Source organism: Mirounga angustirostris, unplaced genomic scaffold (genome assembly GCF_029215605.1).
Source record: "Mirounga angustirostris isolate CCGP_5_RB_7025 unplaced genomic scaffold, mMirAng1.0.hap1 SCAF_13, whole genome shotgun sequence".
NCBI classification, from domain to species: Eukaryota; Metazoa; Chordata; class Mammalia; order Carnivora; family Phocidae; genus Mirounga; species Mirounga angustirostris.
This window is the reverse complement of record NW_026991721.1, coordinates 71623954-71645470: the sequence shown is the minus strand read 5'-3', so window position 1 is coordinate 71645470 and position 21517 is coordinate 71623954. Positions and strand designations below refer to the sequence as shown.

The window sequence follows — 21517 nt, the reverse complement described above, 5'->3', positions numbered from 1 at the left end:
CAGGAATGCAGGTCCAGGCCTATAAGACATTGAGTATTTCCTCTTAGGCTAAGAATAGCAAATAGTTTTCATCGGAAGACCCACCTTCATTATACCTAGAAATAGATATTGGGAAGATTTGTGAGTCTGTTTCCAGGCCCCAGAGGGAAAGAGAGCTGTTATCAATTAGTAATGTCCTCCACAGACAAACAAGGGTACCACTGTGTCTTGCATTTACGCTCTCCAAAAGATAGTTCTCATTGTTTCTGTTTTCTTTCCTTTTGTTTCAATTTTAATTTTTATCAAACTTATACTTTTACATGGTTAGAAACTAAAATAGTCATGGTTAGAAAGCCCAATAGGAAGACAAAGGCTTATAATAAAAAACAGTGGTCTCGGGACTGGGTGGCTCAGTCGGTGAAGCGTCTGCCTTCGGCTCAGGTCATGATCCCGGGGTCCTGGGATCGAGCCCGGCATCGGGCTCCCTGCTTAGTGGGGAGCCTGCGTCTTCCTCTACCTGCCACTCCCCCTGCTTCTCTCTCTCGTTCTCTCTGACAAATAAATAAAATATTAAAAAAAAAACCCAAAAAACCAGTAGTCTCCTGATGCACCTCTTCCCACTCGTGATTTTCACTCCCAAGATGACCATGTGAGGTTTTGGGGCTGTTTTTCTGTATTTGCCTCGGCAGTTCCCAGGTTGTTACTTACAAACAGCAGACGGACTCATACAATTGGGTGGCTCATGGGGGTGTTAAGCTTCTAGGAACAAAGGGTAAAGCCATGTGACAGACTGCCCTTAAAAAAAGAAAAAGTTCTACCACCACTTGCCCCACTGGAGCCAATGCTGCTCTGAAACTCAACCTTGTGGCCACCTTCCAAGGCTGACTGATTCTGCCACTCCCCTCACTGGCCAAATGTTCTCCATGGGGGCCCCTTCCTCCAGGCACCCGCTTCGAAGTCAGGCTCTCAAGGGAGCAAGTCCGGTAGTGGAGACCAGGGTCCAGGCGAGCTGCCAGGGACACTGGAACAGAATTTGGGGGTTATTTTGGGGATAAAGAGCTCATATGGCAGTAAACTTCCCAAATACAATAAGATGTTGTACAAAAGGAGCTGGACAGCCTGAAAAGAAATGACAAATATCTATCACAGCTTTTTAATGGATGAGTTTATTGTACTATTTTTTAATTTTGTATTTTACATATTACCTAGATCATCCCCAGTGTTGAATACAATCATAACTCCCCCAAACACAGACTTCTCTGCATCCACCCATCTATATAACCATATATTTTTTCATAGATCAGTATTTGAGTTTACATTATTCTATCCATGTAAACATTATTTTTATCTGAGCCAATATTTTGTTATACTCTTTTCTTATATGTTGTTTCCCCTGAAATTAACAATTATCTCTTTTTCATTTGATAGTTTTCTATATACCCATCATTAAGGTATTCTAAATTTTCTTCCAGATTTGTAATTTCTGGTGTCATATTTTAAAATTTTTAGGTGATCTATTTTGTTTTTTAATTTATTTGAATGAGAGAGAGAGAGAGCATGAGCAGGGTTAGGGGCAGAGGGAGAAGCAGACTTGCAGCTGAGCAGGGAGCCCAATGAGGGGACTCGATCCCAGGACCCTAGGATCATGACCCCAACTGAAGGCAGCCGTTTAACCGACTGAGCCACCCAGGTGCCCCTAGGTGCTCTATTTTGTTTTCCAAATGTTCTTTTTTCATAATTTGTGTGTGTGTGTGTGTGTGTGTGTATGTCATGGATGTAATGCTTTTTCTTATTGCCCTGAAGATAATTATTGTCTGTTTTTCTTCTGCTGCTTAAGTTGTCAGTTTCACTTGTGTTATCTTTTCTATTAGTTTTGGTCTCTGTGATGTTAAAAGTTGCCCTCAAATCTCTCATCATTCTTATTTTGGCTCAGATTTAAGAAAGAAGCCCTATGTTGTGAGACAGAGTAGGGCTTATTAAAGACTGGGCTTCATGGGAGGATAATTGGGCAGAACACAACCATTTCGTTGGGAGACTCCCAAGTGTCAACATTTCATTTTTTCCCCTCATTTTCCTTTTTGGCTGATCACTTTCCTCTGAGAGAATTCCTTCAATATCCTGCCCTTCAATATGGCTGCCAGCATCTAAGAGCTGAGCCATGGAAGAGGTTGTTTAGAAGAGAGGCTTTCATTCAGTTCCCTGTGTTAGGTATGGTAACTGTATTCTTTCTGCTGAATGCACTAAGTCCAGAGACCTCTGGTTTGCCATCTTCAGAGAGTAAACCTCTGATTTTCTGCCAGCTTCATGAAGAGGCAGTGACCCAGCTGGGGAAAGGACCTGGGTAATAATCTATATCCTTTGTGGACTTTCAAACCAACCCTCTTGTTTTCTTCTCTACCTGTTCTCCCATATTCTGAAGTACTTGGTAGAGTCAGTTCCTGAGCTTTTTTTTTTTTTTTTTTTTTTTTAAGTCCTTGACATGGGTTGATATGCTTCTTAGATTTAGTCCTGGTGGGCTTAGATTTCAGCTTCCTGTGGTCAGTGGAGTTAGTCACCATTTATCCATGGTGGATTTATCCATTTAATATTGTGAGAGTTATCCAGAGCAGTTATCCAGTTAAAATTATACCACTGTCTTCTTTCCTATTCTCTCCCTTTGCTCTCTCTCCTCCTTCTCTCCCTCCATCTCTATCTGTATCTCCCCCTCCTCTCTTCTTCTCTCTCACTGTGTGTGTGTGTTTGTAACCCTTTACTGTCATTGTATTGGAGTTTTAGGAGGGAAAAATAGGTAAATCATGTTTCAATCTTCCATATTTTTGTGTTAATTAGAAATCATTTGTTACGTACTCTTTCTTAAAATCTTGTCAACATTTACCGTGTAGTACTGCAAATAGAATTGAAATTATTTTTCACAATGTACATGTCTGCTTTTATCAACTTTTAACAAATCAAATCTTCAGTAGGAACACACAGGTTTTCTTCTTGGATATTTGATCATTATGTTGAGACTTGGGTGGGATCTCATCTCTGTTCTCTTTCAATCTCAATTCAATATTTATAGCTAACTGTTAAATCTCTCCCAATTATGCACCTTGCTACCTTCTAATTATATAAGCAACACATGTTTCTTTTAGCAAGTTTGGAAAACACAGAACAACACAAAGGAGGAAAAAGAAATCATTACTCTTTTTTCAAAGTAACATATAAAATCCACTCCTTTTTAGTTCCACGAGGCTAGTTTACAACTATCTACCAGATCTCTGTAAGCACTATCAACATTTTGGTCTGTAGGCTTCTGGATATTTCTGTGTTTATACCTACATATGCAAGGTTATATTTGTTTCTGCCAAAATATAGGATCATGCTATACATATTATAAAACTTGCTCTGTTCTTTTTTACTTAATGGTGTATCAACAACATTTTTCTAAGTTAGTATTTTTTTACATACTCCATTATTTTAATGGGTATTGAGGTAGTTTTAAGATACATTCATAAAATGGGGCCCCTGGGTGGTTCAGTCGTTAAGCATCTGCCTTCAGCTCAAGTCCTGATCCCAGGGTCCTGGGTTCGAGCCCCACATCGGGCTCCCTGCTCGGCGGGAAGCCTGCTTCTCCCTCTCGTGCTCACTCCCCCTGCTTGTTTTCCCTCTCTCACTGTGTCTCTCTCTCTGTCAAATAAATAAAATCTTTTAAAAAAAAGATACATTCATAAATAAAATAACCCCACTAATTCTTGATAGTCCTCTCCAAAAGGTCGAGCATAATTCCCCTCTTCTGAGTGTGGGGTTAGTGACTCACTTCTAATGAATAGAATATAGTGGAAGCAACAGTGTGTGACGTCTGAGAACAGATCATAAAAGACATTGCAGCTTCCCCTTTGCTCTCTGTCTCCCAGACCACTCATTCAAGGAGAAGCCAGTTCTGTGTCACCAGGACACTCAAGCAGCCCTAAAGAAAGGCCCACATGGCAAGAAACTAGGGGCCCCTGCCAATAGCCAGTGAGGGACTGTGGCCCTCTGCCGGTATACATTTGAGTGAACCATCTTGGTAGTGGGTCTGCCAGCCCCAGTCAAGTCTTCCAAGGAATGCAGCCCTGACTGACATCTTGACTGTAATCTCCTGAGAGACCCTGAGCCAAACCACCCAGTTAAGTTGCTTCCTGATTCCTGACCCACAGGAACAGTGATATACTACATGGTTGTTCTAAGCTGCTATATTTTGGAGTAATTTGATACACAGCAGTAGATAACATATACTGCTTTTGGTACCTGGAAATTGGGTGCTGTCATATTAAAACCTAAAAATGTGGGAGTGACTTTGGAATTGGATAGTGGGCAAATGCTGTCAGGGCTTTGAGGAAGGGTGTTAGGAAAAGCCGAATGAAACTATCACTGAAAGCTTGATTGCCATTGGGAGGCTGTGGGTAAAGTCTCAAAAGCAAGTAAGCAAAAGCTTTATGGAAACCGAAGAAAAGGGGATCCTTGTTATGTAATGGCAGAAAACTTAGTGTCCCCCGTGGTAATGTGGAAGGTAGAACATGCACCTAATGACCTGGGTGATCTAGCTAAAGAGATGTCCAGATAAAGTGCTGAGGTGCCACCCAATTTCTTCTTGCCAGTGACAAGAATGTGTGAGAAGAAAGTGGGGAACTAAAGAAGGGATTGTTAAACGTGGAGAAGCCAGACTGGATGGTTTTGAAGATTGCCAATGCTTCCAAATGGCAAACAAAACTAAAATGAAGAAATGGCTTCCCAACAAAGATCAAATCGAGGCCACTGCCAGGAAGATATAGTCTAGAGATAAGGCTGAGGGTGTAGCTACAGAATACCTTGTTTACATACGACTTCAGGAAGATCTAACTAAGATGGTGCCTCAGAAAGCTGTTCAAACAACAGAACTTTAAAGAAGCTTAAGGATGCTGTCCTTCCATAGTTCAGCAGAAGTCCAAGGTTGAGAGAATTTACATTGAAGAGATTTGGAGTGTGGCTTTTGTCTAATGAAGGGGACCTGAATAAGACTCATAGGAGGCCCACAGGTTCCTAAAAATAATTCCAATTACAGAAATACCACTGGCTTAGACTGAAGGAGACAGAGTACACAGTGAAATGAGGCATTTGGAATCCAAAATTTTACTGAGAAAGTACACAGCTCCAAAACAGCCTACTTTTCAAGGAAGAGGAAGGATAAATCAGAAGAGGTAATCAAGCACCCAGAATGTGGAGGCAAGGGCCACAGAGAATCATTCCTGGGCAGGAGTAGGACTGAATTCAAATCAAGAAACTTCTAAATTGTGACTTAGAACAGTGATAGCTTTGGGCCTCCCATTTTCCTCTTTTTAAACAGGAATGTCTAGAGTGGTTATCCTTTGCCTGTCCCACATATGTATATTGGGTGTGTATGTGAGCAGATAACTTGTCTTTTTAGCTCATAGGGCTTGAGATCAAAGGAACTGTATTTGAGGAGCTGCACTTAAGGAATGACACCTGAGAAGCTTCAGCCATACCTGGATCCAACTAACATGACGTGCTTCTGAACTTTAAGCTGATACTATAAAGGGTTGAGATTTGGGGGTGGACAGGGGTAGGTTTGGAAGGGGATGAGTATATTTTCTGTGTGAAAATAATTTTAATAATTTATGGCCAGAGGACAAGTTGGGGTAGTTTTAAAATATGTCCATGAATCATTCAACACTCTTCCCTCCAAAAAGTGGAGACAAAAATCACTTTCCCTTGAGCTTAGACTGGACTTGATGACTTGGAATATTCTAGAATGGATAGAATATTGATACTGTAGAATATTGTAGAAATGATAGTGTGTGACTTCTAAGGCGAGGCCACAGAAGGCATGGCAGCTTCCTCTTGCTCTCTCTTAGATCACTCGTTCTGGGAGAAGCCAGCTGCCATGTCATGAGAATGCTCAAGCAGCTCTAGGGAGAGGCTCAGGTGGTCCATGTGGAGAGGGACTGAGGCCCTCTGCCAACAGACATGTGAGCAGATCCTCCCGTTCCAGTGAAGCCTTCGAAGACTGCACTCCTGGCAAACATCTTGACTCATGATAGACGCTGAGCTAGAACCACCCAGCTAAGCCACAGCCAAATTCACCACCTTCAGAAACTGTGAAATAATAAACTGTGAGATAATAAAGATCTGTTGTTTTGAACTGCTAATCTTGGGGATAACTATCACCCAGAAATATGTAACAGAAGTATGTCATTCTCCCTCCTTCCTTTTTTGCAATTATAAGCAACGCTGCACCAAATCTCCTTGTAGAAATATCTTTATGTTCCCAGGATATTATGTGTGTAGGATGAATTATTTTTTTTTTCAAGATTTTATTTATTTATCTGAGAGAGAGAGAGCACAAGCAGAGGGAGGGGCAGAGGGAGAGGGAGAAGCAGGCTCGATGCGGGACTCGATCCCAGGACCCTGAGATCATGCCCTGAGCTGAAGGCAGACACCTAACCGACTGAGCCACCCAGGCGCCCCTCTGTAGGATGAATTCTTAAAATTGGTCTGCCTGTGCACATTTTAAATTTAGATAGATATTGTCAAATTTCCTCCCCCAAAAAAAGTTGGGGAGTGTAAAAGTTGTAACAATTTACACTCTCACAAATGGTGGATGAGAGTGTCTCTATATCTTTGCCAATTTATATGTTATTAGTCTTTCTAATTTTTCTCAATCCTATGAGAGAAAGTATCTGATATTTTTATTAATCTATATTCTTTAACTTTTGCTGAGGGTGAGCTTTTTTTTTTTTTTTCTTGGTGTATTTACGGTTCAGATGACGTTTTCCTTGCATGGTCCCATTGTTTGTTCCTTTCACACGACATAAATGAGCAGTTTCTGAGTGGATGAATGATGGAATCATTGAATTCAGATATGCAGAAAGTCTTCCTTTAACCCCATGGGATGGACTTTTAACTGGGGAAAAAATACCTTAGCAACCAATCATTCTAGTTAGCTTTTCCCGTCCCCTTTATCACTATTCGATTATCATTCAAGTATTCTCTGACTAAGTTCTTTATTTTATAACTTGCTCAGGCCAATCTGTTTCTAGAAGTGGCCATATACTTTCCTCTCTGTTTTAAACATAGCAGAATAGCTGGGTGTTACGCACAAACAATGAATCATGGGACACTACATCAAAAACTAATGATGTAATGTATGGTGATTAACATAACAATAAAAACTTTAAAAAAAATTAAAAAATAAACATAGCAGAATAGCTATATAACAATAATACTAGTAAACGACAATAATAATGATGCTAATTGCAACTATTATTAGGCGCTTACTATGTGACAAGTGTATATCATATACATAACTGACCTAATTTAATCTTTTCTGCAGCCCTGTAGGCATTATTATTTCCTACTATAGAAATGAGGAAATTAATATCCAATGAGGGTAAATAAGTTAGCAACAATCATATAGCTATTAAGTGGTAGAGCTGAGATTCAAACTCTTGTCTGTATGAATTCAAAGCCCACATTCTTTCTACAATGCTCAGCTGACTTTCTTGGAAATAAACATTTATATAGTTGTTTCCCCATCTTGTTTGTTCAAAGAAAAAGGAGGTTTCAAGAAAAGAAAACAACTGCACAATTTTAAATAATGAACACTGAAATTATCTTTTTCTTGCCTGAAGGGTAATGCTCACTGCTGTCGATTCCAATCTCAGAAAAATGAATATTTTTTTCCCTTCATGGTTTGCAGACTTCATTTAGCCATCAATGGGTAAGTGACTTATGCCCAGTTAAAGTGAGAAAATGCAACTGAAACATTTAACTATGAAAAGAGAAAAAAGGAAAGTGTGGTTTCCTTTCACCAGTGATCATCATTCTCTACCATCTAAGGATATAAATCCTTATCAAGCTGAGAGAATTCCCCCAGTCTGTTCAGAAATAAGACCGCATAAGGAATTTCAACACAACACCACGATAATGAGATTGATGCCTTCTTTACAAAGCAATTTACAAACTTTCCAAGATAATTTGGGTTTCTGGATGTTGAGGTCACCGCAGACTGAAGGCGAGTATATCTCTCAGGTACATTCCAAAATGTTCCACCAGAATAATGTGAATTTATTTTTTAGAGAAGATAGCTCCCCTAAATTGCCAAAAGTTGTTTCTAACAAGCCTTGTTCGGAATCACAGCACTATGGAATACAGCCATGTGGGCAGGAAATAGCCCTGTTTGCGAGAGCACCATGAACTAGATTTCGTGCTACATATTCCTCGGCTTCTTTTTCTGGACACATCTGAGAGTTTTCATAATTTTAGTCTGGGAAAAGGAAAAGAGAAAAATGCTTGGGTTTTTTTCCCTGATTGGAAATGGTCAACTCATGTTCCCTCAATGCTGAACTCAGATGCCTCCTAGAATCACGTTTTATTATAGGCATAACAACTCATATTCAGCCGCAACAGCGACACTGCTAACGTGCTTTATACCGGGAACAAAAAGGGGCATAATGGTGGCAACGTGATGAGTAGTCTTGCCACACAGACCTGAGCAACGAGGGTTGTGGGAGTCATTTTTCTTCACTTTGTATGTTGTTCCACGTGATCATTGAAGTGTGACACTAAAATGGATAAAACACTGGTATCTCTCTAAAACAGGTGCTGCAGCCCCACACGGTGATGACAGAATGTTTATTCATTAATGTTTGTTTGAAGTACTTTTTCATGTATCTCAAACTCAATTTTATTTGGCCAGCTGCACAGTAACCATTGTTTATAGGATAACCAGAAAACATGACACTCAGCGATACACAGAAAGTATTCTTAATTCATAGAAGTCATTTCAATAAAATTAAGTAACAACACAATAACAATAATTGGATTTCCTAATATGAATTTCTGTGTTTTAAATATTTTTTAAAGCCATATTGTCTTGTTTTATAAATGGCTATATTGTGGTCTTTAATTTGTATGATGGGAACTCATGTTTAGCCTAATACAGATATGAATGGTTACAAATAGAAATAGTTATAGATATTTATGTATACATGGGTTAGTATAGACATAAATATTTCCTTGCTTGTCAGCTAAGAGGGCCTAGAATCAATGACACTTGGAACATTCCAAGTGGATATGAATATACCTACTGCTCATATATTGGTTTCTAATTGCCCTTTAAATACAAAGAAACATAGATCCTTGGAGAAATAGCTGATTCTAGGACTGAAGCAGGAAATATACATATACAAGATGAGCCCGAAACATCGCATAATGGCAGAAAGCAATGGAGTGCCCTCAAAATATAAAACTAAACTAAACCCCACAATAATGAAGATATGTCAAAGGAACAGAGAAATTAACTGAAAGAACTCCCAATGGCCAAAACTAGAACAATTTGAGAAACAAAATAAATGAAGTAGCTTGGAATATAACTCCAAATAGACAATAAATATCCAAAAAAAAAAAAAAACTTATTTATACTGATATAAATAAATGGGAGAGATGAGACAAATCTTCTGTGCAGAAGAATTTCAAATAATTTCTATAAATACTCTACCCTTAAGGCATCTGTGTGTCTCAGTCAGTTGAACGTCCAAGTCTTGGTTTCAGCTCAGGTCATGATCCCAGGGTCCTGGGATCCAGCCCCGCATCGGGCTCCCTGCTCAGTGGGGAGCCTGCTTCTCCCTCTCCCTCTGCTGCTCTCCTTGCTTCTGTTCTCTGTCAAATAAATAATAAATAAAATTTTAAATCAAACAATCAATCAATAAATAAATCAATAAATCTATCTTTGGCATTTTTCAATGGCACCTTTATATTTCTTGGAATTTGACTGTATTTGTTTCATCTTTATATTAATCACATGGCTAGTATGCCAGGGCAAACGTTTACTGCTTGAATTTCCTGGCCCAGAGGGTTTCAGAGAAGGTTGTATTTACCCAAGAGGAAGACCTAATAGTGCATGGTAAATGAGATATGGCACAATATGAATAATGGTAAAATGTTAGAAAAAGCACCAGAAAATCTAGTCCCCAGATTCTGCCAAACCAGTAGAGCGACTTTGGGCAAGCCACTTAACCTCTGGATCTGATTTCTCCCATCTGTGAAATGAGATGATTGAGTTTAATGATCTCTAGGATGATTCCCTGCCCCCAAATCCCTTAATATCCACATGGCATGTTTTACATCTTTAGGATTCCTATGGATGAGCGATTAAACATAGAAAGTATATAGGTAGGGTAGCCTGTATTGTGTCAGAGAAACCAAAAAACATGACCAGTATTAAAAACAATGCTAAGACTGACTTACTTCACTTAGTATAATACACTATAGGTCCATCCATGTGGTCTCAAATGACACAATCTCATCCTTTCTATGGCTATGTAATATCACACACACACACACACACACATTTTTCCTATCCCTTTGTCTATTGATGGATGCTTAGGTTACATACATAATATTCCATACATATACATATACGTATACATATATACACCACATTTTCTTTATCCATTCATCTATTGATGGATGCTTAGTTTCTTCCCTATCTTGACTTTGTGAACAATGCTGCAATAAACAGGGGTGCATATATCTTTTCAAGTTAGTGTTTTTTGTTTGGGTAAATACCCAATAATGGAATTGTTGGGTTATATGGTATTTCTATTTTTAATTTTTTGAGGAACCTCCATATTGTTTCCCACAGTGGCTGCACCAACTTACATTCCTACTAATAATGCATGAAGGATCCTTTTCTACACATCCTCACCAGCACTTGTGATTTCTTGTCATTTTGATTTTAGCTATTCTGATGTATGATGATATCTCACTATGGTTTTGAATCACTAAGTTGTACACCTGCAACTAATGTAACATTGTGTGTCAGCTATACTCATATTAAAAAAAAGATACTAAATTAAAAACAAACAAACAAACAGAAAAAAGAACAATATCAAGACCAATATAGTGTATGTATATTTGGGTAGTTTAAGATTGCTATGATTATGTTTAGTTAGGAAAAGTCATTAAGAAGCTGAGCATCATTTAGAAAATAGCTCTGTGGGGACTACCTGTTTAAAGAATAAAGCTTCCCCCCAAAAGGAAACAATAAAACTCCTAAAGGTACAAAGTGACCCAAATGTTTTTGTTTGTTTGTTTATGGACAATTATAAAAAGGAATAGTATACTTCTTTGGTAAAGAGATTTACCTTGGTTGGGTGGCATACGGGTGACAATTCAGGTCACAGCCTTAGCCCTGTCTCACAAATTTAGACAAATTAATTATTTTTTCTTTATTTCTGGTCATCAGTTAAATTTCAAAGGCTTAGTGTTTATTTTTTGTACTGTATAAAAGAACATAATGCAGCAAAATGGTTAGGGGACAAAGACTTTAGAGTCAGAACTGGATTTGAATCCCAGCTCCATGACTTACCTTCAGTGTGTCCTTGGGAAAATAAAATACTCTTTCTGAGTTCAGTTTCCTTATCTGTAAGGAGAGAGCATGCCAGTGGTAGAAATCCACCCCCCCCCCCTTTGTTTTTTGCCTCCTAGCTGTTTTTCACCTTCTTTTGGAACTCCTTTTTTCTGTAGGGACACTCACTCCACATGGAGTTTAGGTAGGGGCTGAACCCACTCTGTCCTATCCATATGGTTGGGTATGACCCAAACCTGGGTAACCACATTATCCTTCTCCCTAATCACTATCAACTTCAGGGATAAGCAGATGACCTAACACAGCCAATCAGACAATTGTCTGAGATTTCACTCCCAGAGCTGTAGGGAAGATGCTCTCTTGCTGTTTGGGTTGCTAAGGGGGACGATACAAGTTTGGGTCTGTTGATGTCCACCATGATTGCTATATGACAAGAGACTTCCAGAGAGACAAGGAGGGATCGGGATGGGATATAGATAGAGACTGAGATAGAAATGAGGATAGAGATAGAGATGGGGAGGGGAATAGAGTCAGAGATATTGGCAAGAATGGAGTTAGAGGTAGGGATAGTAACAAGGAACAAGTCCGAGGCAGGGAGGGACAAGTACAGAGTCAGATGTAGGGAGGGATACGTACAGTGCTTTAACCGTATAGTTCAAGCCCTAGATACAGCTGAACCCATACCCTCAGATCTTCTGGCTACACAAGCCAGTAAATTTCTTTCACTTAAACTAGATTGAACATGATACTCGCCTCATAGGTTATGGCAAAAATTTAATAAAAAAAGGTACGTAAAACACTTAGCACAATGCTTGGCAGGGCCAAGTCGCCACTGTAAGGTGCTGAAAACACAGTGGCCAGTATGAAAGCTAATTAAATATAAAATGTACTTATACTTTTATGCCACTTTTAACCCCAAAAAGATTCAAGATAAAGAAGGCAAAAACAAAAAATTAAAACAAGAAACTATAAAATTCCAGTATGGTTTAAAAACATCATTGAGGCTCTTTGTCACAGAGGCAACTAAGGAGTCGAAGCTGTTATTTAAAGTGGGGACAGTGCTTCCTAACAGACGTCCCTGGCAGAATCACTCACTCATTCCTTTTACATTCAGCTTCATATGTTGAGTGACTATATTGAGCTTGATACAAGATGTCCAAGGAAGAAGTAACTGAGTCCTTACTCCCCAGCAGCTTATAGTTTAACATGGAGACAGGCATGCAAAGGATCGCAGTACCATTTGTTAACCCAGTGCAGGGTCATATAGGGGAAAGAATGCATTAGTTTGCTCTGCTTGGGGAAATCACAGAGGATCTCAAAGAGGGGGTTGAGCATTTGAGCTGAGATTTGAATTTCTCAAGTCGTTGAGCATGGGGAGAACATTCTAGACTGAGAAAACAAACCCAGACTGGAAATGTGAGGAGGCATATCAGTACTGCTGAGACATGCAGTTTGGAGATGAGGAGGAATGGCCGACTTGAGGCTGGACAGAGAGGCCATCATCAGATCTTGGGGCCTCACGTGATCAGTCAAGTGTACTAGACAGGCAAGAACAAGCTCTCAGGAGCACCACAGTAATGTGGATGGCAGGGCGCAGAGCTGGGGACAGATGGCCTCAAGGGCAGGTGTGAAAGAAATGGCTAGGATACTTTTATTAGTTGGGATTCAGTTTGCCTGAGCACACAAGAACAGAAAAAAACAATGCCTTGAACAACATTGAGATTTATGTCTCCCTTACATAAAATACTCTGAAGATGGGCAGCCTGGGACTGGTGAGGTCTCCTGGGTGTCAGAGCACAAGTGTCCTTCCAGGTCACCACGTGGACCCCACTTGATATTTGCACAAAACGTCGGTGGGGCTCAAGCCACTGAGTTGGTGTTCTAGGCAGCAGATGGATGGAAGGGGTCCAAGGAGAGTTCTTTTACATCTTAATGCTAAAATGAGATCTTTGGGGGGCACCTGGGTGGCTCAGTCAGTTAAGCGTCTGCCTTTGGCTCAGGCCCTGTGATTGAGCCCCACATTGGGCTCCTTGCTCTCCCTCTCCCTCTGGCTTCTCCCCCAGTTTGTGCTGTCTCTCTCTCAAATAAAAAAATAAAAATAAATTAATTAAAAAAATAAAATGAGGATGCAAAAATTCTCACCAAAATACTAGCCAATAGGATCCAACAGTACATTAAAAGGATTATTCACCACAACCAAGCGGGATTTATCCCTGGGCTGCAAGGTTGGTTCAACATCCGTAAATCAATCAATGTGATATAATACATTAATAAAAGAAAGAACAAGAACCATATGATCTTCTCGATAGATGCAGAAAAAGCATTTGACAAAGTACAGCATCCTTTCTTGATCAAAACTCTCTAAAGTATAGGGATAGAGGATACATACCTCAATATCATAAAAACCATCTATGAAAAACCTATAGCGAATATCATTCTCAATGGGGAAAAACTGAGAGCTTTCCCCCTAAGGTCAGGAACACAGCAGGGATGTCCACTATCACCACTGTTATTCAACATAGTATTGGAAGTCCTAGCCACAGCAATCAGACAACAAAAAGAAATCAAAGGCATCTGAATCAGCAAAGAAGCAGTCAAACTCTCACTCTTTGCAGATGATATGATACTTTATGTGGAAAACCAAAAGACTCCACCCCAAAACTGCTAGAACGCATACAGGAATTCAGTAAAGTGGCAGGATATAAAATCAATGCACAGAAACCAACAACAAGACAGAAGAAAGAGAAATTAAGGAGTCGATCCCATTTACAATAGCACCCAAAACCATAAGATACCTAGGAATAAATCTAACCAAAGGAGCAAAGAATCTGTACTCAGAAAACTATAAAATACTCATGAAAGAAATTGAGGAAGACACAAAGAAATGGAAAAACGTTCCATGCTCATGGATTGGAAGAACAAATATTGTGAAGATGTCAATGCTACCTAGAGCAATCTACACATTCAATGCAATCCCTATCAAAATACCATCCACTTTTTTCAAAGAAATGGAACAAATAATCCTCAAATTTGTATGGAACCAGAAAAGACCCCAAATAGCCAGAGGAATGTTGAAAAAGAAAAGCAAAGCTGGCGGCATTACAATTCCGGACTTCCAGCTCTATTACGAAGCTGTCATCATCAAGACAGTATGGTACTGGCACAAAAACAGACATATTGATCAATGGAACAGAATAGAGAGCCCAGAAATGGACCCTCAACTCTATGGTCAACTCATCTTCGACAAAGCAGGAAAGAATGTCCAGTGGGAAAAAGACAGTCTCTTCAACACATGGTGTGGGAAAATTGAACAGCCACATGCAGAAGAATGAAACTGGACCATTTCCTTACACCACACACAAAAATAGACTCCAAATGGTTGAAAGACCTCAATGTGAGACAGGAGTCCATCAAAATCCTAAAGGAGAACACAGGCAGCAACCTCTTCCACCTCAGCCACAGCAACTTCTTCCTAGAAACATCGCCAAAGGCAAGAAAGCAAGGGCAAAAATGAACTATTGGGACTTCATCAAGATAAAAAGCTTTTGCACAGCAAAAGAAACAGTCAACAAAACCAAAAGACAACCGACAAAGATACTTGCAAATGACATATCAGATAAAGGGCTAGTATCCAAAATCTATAAAGAACTTATCAAACTCAACACCCAAAGAACAAATGATCCAATCAAAAAATGGGCAGAAGACATGAACAGACATTTTTCCAAAGAAGACATCCAAATGGCCAACAGACACATGAAAAAGTGCTCAACATCGCTTGGCATCGGGGAAATCCAAATCAAAACCTCAATGAGATACCACCTCACACCAGTCAGAATGGCTAAAATTAACAAGTCAGGAAACGACAGATGTTGGCGGGGATGCGGAGAAAGGGGAACCCTCCTACACTGTTGGTGGGAATGCAAGCTGGTGCAGCCACTCTGGAAAACAGTATGGAGGTTCCTCAAAAAGTTGAAAATAGAGCTACCATATGATCCAGCAATTGCACTACTGGGTATTTACCCCAAAGATACAAATGTAGTGATCCGAAGGGGTGCGTGCACCCTGATGTTTATAGCAGCCATGTCCACAATAGCCAAACTATGGAAAGAGCCAAGATGTCCATCGACAGATGAATGGGTAAAGAAGATGTGGTATATATACACAATGGAATATTATGCAGCCATCAAAAGGAATGAAATCTTGCCATTTGCAACTACGTGGATGGAAGTGGAGGGTATTATGGTGAGTGAAATAAGTCAATCAGAGAAAGACAAGTATCATATGATCTCACTGATATGAGGAATTCTTAATCTCAGGAAACAAAGTGAGTGTTGCTGGAGTGGTGGGGGGTGGGAGGGATGGGGTGGCTGAGTGATAGACACTGGGGAGGGTATGTGCTATGGTGAGCGCTGTGAAGTGGGCAAGACTGTTGAATCACATACCTCTACCTCTGAAACAAATAATACATTATATGTTAAAAAAAAAAAGAAGATAGCAGGAAGGGAAGAATGAAGGGAGGGGCAATCGGAAGGGGAGATGAACCATGAGAGACTATGGACTCTGAGAAACAAACTGAGGGTTCTAGAGGGGAGGGGGTGCGGGGATGGGTTAGCCTGGGAATGGGCATTAAAGAGGGCACGTACTGAATGGAGCACTGGGTGTTATACGCAAACAATGAATCATGGAACACTACATCAAAAACTAATGATGTAATGTATGGTGATTAACATAACATAATAAAGTAAATAAAATAAAATGAGTTCATTTGTTCACACCTAGCTGCGAGGAAGATCGGAAAATGTGTATTTTGGTGGGCAGTAATATGTCTAGCTAAAATCCAGCATTATATTACCATAGAGGAGATAAAATGAAAATCGGGAAGAAATTAGCAGTCCCTGACACAGTACTGGAGGGATGAAGAAGCATGGAGGGGATGAGGCTTTGAGCAAAGCTGTCAACCATTGCTCAAGGGGAGGAAGCAGGAACAACTGGACTTGTACAGGCAACAACAATCACAAAGACAAAGCCATGCTCATGCATCCAATTGTGTACTTTCTGCGTTGCATAAAGATCTGTGCGTGTATAACCATGTGCATATGCACACACATATGCTTATGCACACGCACTGCACAATGGCTCATAAATATTGAACTACAGTTCTAAATAGTTGGGCTACGGAGATTAATAATTATGAAGCAGCCCTGTCAATTCTAAAACACAGATGATTCAGCTTTCTCTTTAATGATAATAAAACCAGAAACATCCTTATAAATATTTTTAAACACAACTCCTGTGCTATGCTCCTTACAAAATTTTCAAGCCCTGCGGAACTCTGAATATTCTATGATGCCAAAGGATTTTTGGAGATTTGGGAACTTTTAAGAGCTAGGATTTAAATGTTTGAGGGGAAAGTCAAACTCAGTATAGCCATTAAATTACTGTTTTAGATACTTGTATATCTGTCAGTCAGAGACTGGTTTTCATATGCCCGGGAGGACAGGTCATTAAAATAAAGATTCTGGAGGGTTTCGACATCAGCAAAGAATGAACTCATGAAATCTATGACACTGTTAGATTTCCATCTGTTGCAAGAGCCACTGACGATACATGTGGGGTTATCAAGGCACTATTTCAAAACGATGTGAGTTGTAGGGACTGTTAATCATCTGCAGACTCACTATGCAGGGAGGACACAGTCCAGGTGCTGTAGAACAGATGCAGTCCCCAATTTACCAGGATCATGTCACAGTTCATTTCCATTATGGCAGTCTGGTGTTCAAAATCTGCTTGAAACTAGACAAACATATGCTGGATGGCTGCTAGGTAAGCATGTTTCTCAGGGTAATATATTACACCTAGCAGGTTGCTGGATAAATTAATGTATTCCTGATCTGCAAGAATCATTTGAAATTGTCTCTGGACATCTATGTCAAAACCTTAAAGTGCTAGAGGATAGACTAGGTGGAAACTCACAGGCTTGCCAGAACCATGAGAGAGCATTCCACAGTTGATGCTAATATATTGTAAAGTATGTGCTAATGAATTACAAATAGTGCCACACACTCTGTGCACGTTGTCATATTAATTCAAGACTTCAGAATTTCAAAATGCATTTTCAGTATGGTTCAAGTGTATAAATATTAAGGAGGCATTAACCTTTATCAAAATGATTTTTCCTATGTTAAAAAAGATCAAAATTTAACATAACAGGGCACAAAATTTGACTTTGCTATGAAGTGGTTGATGAGAAGAACAGGAGCTGCCCCAGAATTATTCATGTAAAAACTGTGAAACCTTTCATTTACACTTCTGTAGGAAAGGCAGGAGTGGTGGTAGGAGCTGGGGGAGGAGGAATGTGGCAAGTAGGGAGAAAAGAGTAAATCGAAGGATGTCAGTTCTTTAATTAACATGCTGCTTGTCATCTTTTAGCACAGAGAAAAACAAAACCCTGCAGGCACCAGATAAAATGAGCCTTCTAGAGGTTTCTCATCCCAGACAACCTACAGAGTCTGTGTCAATTTGGAGTCACTGATGCAAACATTTTGTTCAAATACTTCATTTGTTTCCTAGCCGCATGGCATCAACAAGAATGTTTTCAAGGTCAAATGAATATTTTGATAAGTCAGACTGTGGGATTCCATGAACTGGCCTCCTTGAGGCTGATCAGGGACCTTGGTGAAGCAAATTGGAGCTTAAACTCAAGTCCTCAAACCAGTGATATCTTACGCAGCTATCAATCCCCTTAAAAAAAAAAAAAAAAAAAGCACTTTCTCTCTTGCAGGATTTGCAACTGGAGTCAATCAGTTCCAGCCTCAGGGAAGCCCAGACCAGAAGAAAGTGAAACAGTAAAACGCTTTGTTTTTGTCTTACCTTATCAGAATCTTCAGTTTGGAAGTGAAGGTCTGGGATAGCTTTATGACCACTGCATCATTCCCCATACCATGAGGGCAGCAGTCATGTTGAACTTGTTGACTGCAATGTCCCCATTTTCTGGTCCAGTGCCTGGCACATAGCACATTCTCAATAAATATTTGTTGAGCAAAAACTAGATATCAAGAGTCACACAATTAAAACTACCTCTTCAAATGAACGTAGAAAACATCCCAAGGACTATTAAGCAGTAATCAAAATCTTATGTTTTATTGTGACCTATGTCCCAGAAACTTCTTAAGGGACTTGTGGATTTCTAAAATGCTAAGCTCTCCTTTTTTAAAGCATCTCTACTTGTGTTTCTGGACCTATATGCAAACAAATCATTGAGGTTTTCAGCAACTCTGGACTGTAGAAAATGAGTCCAAATTGTAGGAGCTTCCAGTTTTAAAACAAAGATGTACTCTGGTGGAATAATGTGAATTGTGGGACATTTTAAGTTGTGATTACATAAACAATTCTAATGGTGCATCACCTCATGGAAGAATACATTTTACCCAACATTTTCATGGAGGGAAGTCCCTTCATGAAACTAACTTACACAGCAGCCGTTAGGGGGCACCATTAACATGATCATAGCACATAGGGGTGGTGGGGTGGGCTCTGTTTTCCATCCTACTGGGCAACACGTGGTTTGGGCATCTTGGATTGAATGCTGAATGGAGTTCCCATGGACTTATTTGTGAAAGAAATGGGAGAGTGAGCGATGGCTTCACTTCTAAATAAAAACACAGTGGGACACCTAGGCTGACTCTATTCTCCCCATTCCTAAGTACTGCCATCACCAAATCAAATCGGTTTCATTCGTTCCTAGTTTATAATTCCAAAGGGTATGTCAAGTCATTTGCTGGAGCGCCTCCTAAATTGTAAATGTTTAATACTTAATTCAATTTGTAAATGGTTGCTTTGGCACTGACTGCTAGTTATTGCCCAAAATGTTATATAAATGAGCCAAAGATGGTCTGTGGGTATTGACCCGTAGGTTGTTTATTACTTCCCTGCAGGTTGAGATCTTTTAGTTCAAAAGCCTACTGGCACCACACTCAAAAATTTTACACATCCAATTATTTAAAAAATAGTCCAAACAAGCAGATTTTTTAACCATTTAGAGCCTCACTGCTTTGCATACCTGGTGAAACCTGACCCCACATCTGCTGGCCTTTGGTAAGGTAGAACCTTCTGGCTGGAAGCTGCTATGGCCCTTCAGAGGTCTCTCATCCGGAGACATATCACCTAGTCACATAAACCCCCCTCCCCTGGGAGTTCCCTTGCCCACCTCCCCTCCTGGATGGTCGCCTCCACACTGGAACCTCTGGACATTCTCAGGCAGTGAGGGACCTTGCTTCTCATGCAGCCCTGTCCAAGTGCTATCCGTATAAGGACACAGTGAGAAGACAACTTCTTACCAGAAGGTAAGAAGGCTCTTACCAGATACCAAATATGCCCGTGCCTTTATCTTGGAACTCATAGACTTCAGACTTCTTAGACTTCAGTACTGTGAGAAATAATTGTTTGTGGTTTAAGCCACCCACAGATGGCATTTTTGTTATAGCAGCCTGAACAGACTAAGACAACTGCCATCAAAGAAAAAAGATCACAACCATGGCTCACAGAAGTGGGCGCATGAGGGATATCCGGGGAATAGCAAGCAGTCCAGTTGACTGAAATCATACAATACACGCAGAGAAAGATTGAGAGAAAAGTTTGAAAAGTGTGTTCAGGTCATATGTATAAGGCCCTTGAACACCAGGGCCCTGAATGCTATTGATTTTGGTCGACGGGGGGGGGGGGGGGGGGGGCGGTCCCTGAAGGCTCTTGAGTGAGACAAGGATGCTATGGGAGCTGTGTGCCTAGAAGATTTATCTGGAAAAAGCGTGAAGCCTGGACTGAAGAAGGGAAAGACAGGAGATTAAAAAGACACCACTTCAGGGGCTTTGCAGTAATCCAGCAAGATAATGAAAGTCTGAAGTAAAGGGGTGGCAGGGGAAGATGCCAAAGACATTCAGAGGTTATTGATCATTTCTCCAACCATAGTACAGATGATGCCATCCTAAGTATCTCATTCCTGTCTATTTTTACCATTGATGCTATAGGTACCTAGGAGCAAAGTGGCATTGCTTAGAGCCTGATCATATTTCTTCACATTGAACACATCAAAATACTCACAACGAGATCCCGAGCTTCCCAGAAATACACAGAGTGCATAGATAATTTACCAAACTGAGAGAATTAAGCATTCCAATAGAATATAAACAAAATGTTTAACTAAAGGGCCTTGTTGGCTGGAAATAGCAACTTCACCTAAAGACATTTATTTAATTAAAAATGAAGTTCATAAGTTCATATGTTCATTTGGTATTTTTCTATAAAATACGTTTGCATTTTTTGGGGGGGAAATACTTATTAGCCTCATAAGGCAATACAACTTAGGTTAAAAATTTCACTGGAAAGGAAATAATCAAGCATAGTGGACTTTTTTCAAAGTAGGCGAAGCAATTGTCTTGAATGGATGTTAATGGCCCAGGGCCCAGGCAACTGGAACATTAAAACTGCAGTCACCAAAGAGAACGGCTTCAAAAGTTGCTTTAAAAAGCTTTGTCTCTAGTCTCAGTAATGTCTGCCCCTCTGGCATTCCTTGACCTTTTCCCTTCCCCCAAATATAGAGGAGCCCGTTGGATCCTGGAAAATGACTTCCACCCCTGGTTTTCCCGAAGAAACCAGCGATGATGCCATATGCCCATTAATGTTCTCCATCACCCCATGTTTCCATTTGTTTCCATTAGCAAATGTTTTCCACAACCAAATGTTTTCTGCTACCAAATATTTCTACAGTGAATGGTTCGCACCTTATAACCTGACACAGGGAATGTATAGATCACTACCTTTTGCTTGCTAATAACAGAAACTCAGACTCAAAATAACTAAAATAATAAGGACCTTTATTTTCCCTTACAACAAGAAGTTTAAAGGGACAGCAATCCAAGCCACGCCACCAGGAGGGTCCCGGGTCTCAGCTTTGCCTCCTCTGTGGCTCGGTATGGCTCTTGGGATGTTTTTCTCATGACCACAAGAACCTGAACCAGTAACAGGCCAGGAGAATATTTTTCTAATCAGGTTAGGGCTGGTTGGAATCCACATGAGGAGCTAAAGATGGGATCGATAGTCCAAAAAGAGCAATGTTTTCAGAGGAAGGCAGAAGTGAGAGGTGGGGAGACATCA

General features: G+C 40.1%; 1 protein-coding gene across 5 annotated transcripts in view; it reads right to left on the bottom strand.

Annotated features, from left to right (window-relative positions):
* The window catches only part of DEUP1 (deuterosome assembly protein 1), a 214961-nt gene that overhangs the window by 96024 nt on the left and 97420 nt on the right, over window positions 1–21517 (bottom strand). For 4 of the 5 annotated variants that reach the window (XM_064577122.1, XM_064577125.1, XM_064577126.1 and 1 more), the window contains 2 exons: window positions 18239–18370; window positions 9497–9657 (listed from right to left, as the gene is read on the bottom strand). The gene's annotated coding sequence lies outside the window, so the exon portion shown is untranslated. The remainder of the gene's footprint in view (window positions 1–9496; window positions 9658–18238; window positions 18371–21517) is intronic. The other variant, XM_064577123.1, reaches the window with a different exon arrangement.